Source organism: Gekko japonicus, unplaced genomic scaffold, assembly GCF_001447785.1.
Source record: "Gekko japonicus isolate JY-2015 unplaced genomic scaffold, Gekko_japonicus_V1.1 scaffold1107, whole genome shotgun sequence".
NCBI lineage: Eukaryota > Metazoa > Chordata > Lepidosauria > Squamata > Gekkonidae > Gekko > Gekko japonicus.
The window spans coordinates 538413-544992 of NW_015175392.1; positions in this window are offsets into that span (position 1 = coordinate 538413).

Sequence of the window (6580 nt, forward strand, 5' to 3'; positions counted from 1 at the left end):
ATTGGGGGGGGGGATGTGCAGATCTGTCCTCGCAGAGGAGGGAGAGCTTGTACCTGAATAAAACTTGGTCTTAAAGGTGCCACCAGACTGTTTTGGACTGGGGGGCCGGGGGGGGCTCTGCAGCTTACCTGGCTGCTTTTTGCTCTGACTGAGGGCTGCTGGGAGCAGGGGGTGGGGCTCCACTCCTGTGTGCTCCTGCAGGAAATGACCCCTGGTTGAATTCAATTTTAGTGCAGGATGGGGGGGGGGGCTGGATTCAAAAGTAGGTTGAATTCAGTTTTAGTGTAGAATTCCTTGGAGGACATCACGGTGAACATGGATTAGAAGGCAAGTGCAGAAAGGGCCTTCCTCTCAAAAAGGACATTGCAGAGCTGGGGAAAGTGCAGAGGAGGGCAGCCAAGATGATGAGGGGGTTGGAGCACCTTCCCTAGGAGGAGGAAAGACTGAAGAGTCTGGGAATTTTCAGTTTGGAAAAGAGATGACTATGGGGGGACATGTGAGAGAGGTTTATAAAATGATGCGCGGGGTGGAGAGAGTTGACAAGGAGAACTTTTCCTCCCTCTCCCAAAATGCTAGAACTCAAGGGCATCCAATGAAGCTGATGGGCAGCAAGATTAGGACAGACAGAAGGAAATATACTTTACCCAGAGAGTGATTAAAATGTGGAATTTGCGGCCAGAGGATGTAGTAATGGCCACAAGAATAAACAGTGTTAGAGGGGGATTAGATATATTCGTGGAGGATAAGTCTACAGATGGCTACTAGCCATGGTGACTATGGGGAACCTCCACATTCAAAGTCACTAAACCACTAAATCCCAGAGCCAGGAGGCAACAGCAGGGGAAGGCCTCGGCCTCTCTGCCCTGTGGTTGGCCCACCAGAGGAACTGGCTGGCGGCTGTGTGAGACAGGATGTTGGACTAGAGGGACCCTCCCTGGTCTGATCCAGCAGGGCTCTTCCGGTGTCCTTATCAGGGGAAGGCCTCGGCCTCTCTGCCCTGTGGTTGGCCCACCAGAGGAACTGGCTGGCGGCTGTGTGAGACAGGAGGCTGGACTAGATGGACCCTCACTGGTCTGATCCAGCAGGGCTGTTCCAATGTTCTTATGGTCATTGAAAGTGTGGGGGAGAATGAGAAAGAGACTTCTATACATTTAGGCTCATATAGATCAGCTCTGATAGACAATAAGATGTCAGCAACTGATGAAGCTATGCTGCTTTTCTTTTAAGACCATAGAGGGCAGAAAGGCAGGAGGACACATTTTTGGAGGAGAACTTGCTCCTCCTTTGTCTCTCTGGAAGACTCCCTGCCTATAACCCTAGCACCCTAACCAGAACCCAGCAAAAAATATCTGTGCAACTCAGAAATTATATACTGACTGCAACAGCAACCAATGGAAACCATTCTGCTCATTGGATTATCTTCACTATAGAGAACTATGTAAGCGTCACAAGTGGACCACATGTCCACACATGTCTGGAGGCAGTGGGATTGTGACAGCTGATCCTACGTCCACCTGGCAGATCTTTTATACAGACTATATACACCACAGGGTCTGTATGTGTGATTAGGGTCTCTACAAAAAGAAGAGGCCTCAGTCCCGTGAAAGCAACCTGCATACACAAGTGGAGTTGCCAACCTCCACTCGGGGCCTGGAGATCTCCTGGAATGACAACTGATCTGCAGATGACAGAGATCAGTTCCCTTGGAGAAAATAGCTGCTTTGGAGGGTGGCCGCTATGCCTTACTGAGATCCCTCCCCTCCCCAAACCCCACCCTCCCCCAGGCTGCACTGCCAAATCTCCAGAAATTTCCCAGCCCAGAGTTGACAACTCTGAGTGCAAACATCCATTGAGAGGTGAGCTTGGCTCATGGGCATCTTCCTGCTCCCTTCCTATCCACACATTGACTGTACATAACTCCCCATACATATCACTCAGAATACTAGAAGGCGTTCAACCCTGACACCAAGTTTTCCATGTCCAGGTTTCTCAAACATACGAGCTCCATCTATGGTCTGTCATGGGACACCCCAGACATGTTGCCAACCTCAGTGAGATCTAGGCTTCAGCATGAAAAGCTGGGGAGGCCTGTGGGGCCCAGTTATCATCCTGCATGATCTCAGAGCACCCCACAGGCACTGCATCCAACCCTCCCCATTTTGGGTATGGGTCATGTGAGACCATCGTTGGTCACAGCAAGTTACTTTCCAGGAAAGTTTGGCATGGAAGAACCACCTCAATGGAATTCTAGAGCTCCATTTGATACAGTTGAGAAATCCTGCCATAAAGAGGGGGTCAGCAGGGTGTAGTGGTTAAGAGCAGCAGACTCTGATCTGGAGAGCCAGGTTTGAATCCCCACTCCTCCTCCACATGAAGCCTATTGGGTGACCTTGGGCTAGTCACAGTTCTCTCTCAGAACCCTCTCAGTCCCACCTGGATCACAGGGTGTCTGTTGTGGGGAGAGGAAGCAAAAGGCAACTCTAAGCCACTCTGAGGTAGAGAAAGGCAGAGTATAAGAACCTGCTCTTCTTCTTCCATAAAGAATGTACAGATTCGACCAATATGTGAGATTTCCTTCTGAACTAATTTCCCTTTAGATTTGAGTCCAGTTACACCTTAGAGACTAGCAAGAGTTCCAGGATATAAAGCTTTCGAGAACCAAAACTCCCTTTGTCAGACAGGTTCTGCTGTAGAACGCCCGCAGAAAGACCACAATAGCGAAGTCTCCGCTTCAGGGTGCCTGTTAGGTTAGTCACTTCCCCCATTGTATGTGTGTGTGGCCTTAGGTAGGAATTGTATCAAATGAATAATGTAAACCGCTCAGAGCCCTTAGGGGGTGAGCGGTATATAAATTGAAGGAAATAAATAAATAATAAATAATAATGGCTACCCTCTGGAACAATCCAGTTTCCTTGTCACTGATGACGAAGATCTTGATGAGGTTGTCTAGTCTCATGCTCATGTTCAGTAACATACAAGAGTTTGGCTTATGTACAGTCATTTAGTGGAAGGCATTCAGGTGTAGGCTACAAACAAAAACTAGCTAGACAGGAGCCCACCAATAAATGTGCCTGAAGACTTCCATGAAAATAACTCATGGCAAGCAAGGAAGCCTTGCAAAATCGAATCTAATAAAATGGAACATGGAGAAAAATCCATTATGCCAGTCTGGAATTTGAAGTATAATAAAACAAAAAATAAAAAAGAGGGGGGGGGGGGGATATGCAAGAAACCTTAAACAAGGTGAGCAAAAAGTAATCCCCAGTACTTATTTAAAACAACAGGGACTAAGGGATAGCAGAACGCAAGCAAAATAGCTGCTCAACGCTCCCCACAATTAGTAGCTCTGTGTGTGTGTGGGGGGGTGTTAGGTGTTTTTTAAAAAAGAAAATCAATTCTAGCAAAACCTGAAAGATGTCAGGGAGGAACAATTATTCACGGCTAATTACTTTTTAGAAGATGATGGCAATAGGTTCGTTTTCCTCTAGTATCGATGAGGAAAATCCTCCAGGGAAATCATTTGCAAAGGTTACCAAGGATATGAATTATTAGCTGGTATGTGTGAAGTACATGAATGAGATAGGATGACTCAAATAGTACTAGCACCGCGAAGGCTAATAGCATAAATTACAATTTTTAGCGATGCAAACAACTCACCAATTTGTCCGATACTGAAATACTTCTGAGAAGTAATGAGTTGCTATGAGCTGCGATACTCCCCTGAAGAACTTCAGTTGTGTGGGTCAGAGTGCACCAGGCAGCTGCGTTACCCATTTCACTATGACGCGCGCAACCCCTGGAGCCAGCAAAAGCCTCCTTCTGCTAGCAAAGAGAAAACCACGTGTGTTGTGGGGTATTCATTTTATTTATATTCATTTATCCATTAGATTTCTATCTCACCCTCCCGCCGAAGCGGCTCAGGGCGGCTTACAACAATTATAAAACCAGCATAAATACATACATAAAATACAACTCAATAAAATAGCTCAGCTCATTTCCAATTAAATAAATACAGTTAAAACCATTGAAATGTGGCGGAGTCGTATCATAAAGGGCAAGTGCAGCACAGCCGATATAGGGTCTTTCCTACTGAAACGCCCGGCAAAAAAGCTTCATTTTCATGGCCCTGTGGAATTGCTGGAGGTCCCACAGGGCTCTGCCCTCACTGGTGAAGCATAAACTGAAACTTGGAAAAGAAATCGGCCCACCGTAGCTGCTTGGCATTGAGGTTACGGGGTTTTTTGAGCATTTCCAGGTTTTTGTGATCGGTCCATACTTCAAACGGAACTCGAGTCCCTTCTAACCAATGCCTCCTGGTCACGAGCGCTAACCGGATCGCTCCTGCCTCCTTGTCCCAAACAGACCAATTGTGCTGTTTCGTTAAACTTACGAGATACATACGCTAATGGGTGCAGTGACCCATCACCCCCTTCTTGCAAGATCACCCCCCATAGCCACATCCGAGGCATCAACTTGGACTATGAATTTTTTATTTTCATAGAGGTGGGCTAGCACCGGCTCTGATGTGAACAGAGTCTTAAGGCCGTCGAATGCTTCCTGGGATTCCTTTGTCCATACAAGTCTAGCACTCGGTTTGATTGTGTCAGGACCTTTCCCTTTGGTTTTCAACAAGTCAGTGAGGGGTAAGCTGATCTGGGCAAAGTTGGGCAGAAAATTTCTGTAAAATTCGAGAATCCGAGGAAGGACTGGAGCTGGCGGCGGGTGTGGGGGGCTTCCCACCCAAGCACATCGCGGACCTTTCCTGGGTCCATTTCCAACCCCTTGTTGGATATCCGATACCCCAAAAAGTCAATGTGCGTTTTATGAAACTCGCACTTGGAGAGTTTAGCGAACAGTTTGTGCTTGTGTAACGTCTGGAGAACGTCCCTCACTAGTTTGATGTGAGAGGGGAGGTCGGGGGAGTACAGCAAGTAAACAAGGGCCTCCTTAAACAAATGCTTGTGCAACACCTCATTAATCAAGTTCATGAAAACTCCCGGAGCACCCTGGAGGCCGAATGGCATCACTCGGTATTCGAACTGGCCAAGGGGTGTATTAAAGGCGATCTTGTGCTCCTCTCCCTTTCGTATGCAAACTCTGAAGTACGCATCTCGGAGATCTAGTTTGGAGAAGATTTTCCCCTTAGCCAACAAGTCTTTGATGAGCAGAATGGGGTAGGCATTGGTAGATGAAACAGCATTTACACCCCTATAGTCAGTACATAGCCTCAATCCCCCATCTTTCTTTTTCCAAAACAGCACCGGAGCTGCAAACGGCGAGGAAGCCAGTCTAATGAAACCCCAGGCAAGATTCTTGTTGATAAACTTACGCAGTTCATCCTTTTCAGCCAGCCCCATTGCATAGATATCATCTATGCCCTTAGGCAATTTATGACCCGACAGTAATTCGATACTACAGTCTGAATTCCTATGGGGTGGGAGCTCGTCCGCTTCTTCTTCTTCAAAGACTCTGGCCAAATCCCGGTATTCAGGGGGAATAGACAGCAACTCTTCCTGGGCCAAGCAAACCCGGGGGCTTCTTGTAGCTGGCTGGGAGCCCCACTGCGGGTTCCATAGGAGCGTTTGGCACTGTGGGTGTCAGGTTCAACAACAAGTAAATCTCCACACACGTTTCCAGGGAAGCGTTATGCTTTATTAGACTACAAGTCTGTTACCATGTCCATAAGATTATTATTAGGAATGACCATGGGGCGGAAAATCCCTACATATAGCAGGATGAGGCAAATGGCTAAGCAAATGAAATCCGAGCGCGCAGGAATTCTCCCGGTGGGAGGTTACATAATAAGCGGGAGAGTCTCAGTGCCCCATGAGAGCTGAAAAATTCACACCTGTAGTGGAACGCAAGCCCTCGCCCCGTCACAAGGTCAGACAGATAACTCAGTCTGGAAGCACTGGTTCTCATGGTCTCCCTATCGTTTACGGCAAGCAGCAGAGCAGCGAGCAAGCTATGAAGCATGTGCCATAGCACCAGGATTAGAGAAGGGAACAAGCAAAACATGGCAGCTAGCTGATATCCTGCCCCCTCAAAAACACATCAACCACCTCCCAGTGCAGACGGGAGACCTCCCGGTTTCTCCGGGAACCGGGTGTGGAACTTCCGCAGGAGATTATGGGCCCGCACATCTTTACCCACCACCCACTCTTGATGCTGGGGACCCCAATGCACCCATTCCACCAGATAATACAATTGTCCACGTTTGACTTTAGAGTCACCCTCCACCAGGATAGGAGGGGGCATTGTCAGTTCTGGGTGCCATGAATTGGTTGCTGGACTGGGCTTCAATAAACTGAAATGGAAAATTGGATGGACATTCTTTAAGTTCTTAGGCAAGTCCAATTCTACCGTCACATCATTAATCAACCTTACAACTTTAAACGGCCCAATGTATTTCCATGCCAACTTCCGATAAGACTCGGAAAGTCACGGATTTTTTGTAGACACATATACAGAATCCCCAGGCTGCAGAACCCAACCCTCCACCCTTTTCTTGTCAGCCTGATGTTTGTAGGCAGCTTTGGCCATGTCCAAGGTTTCCCAGATTTTTGGCCACGACTCCCTC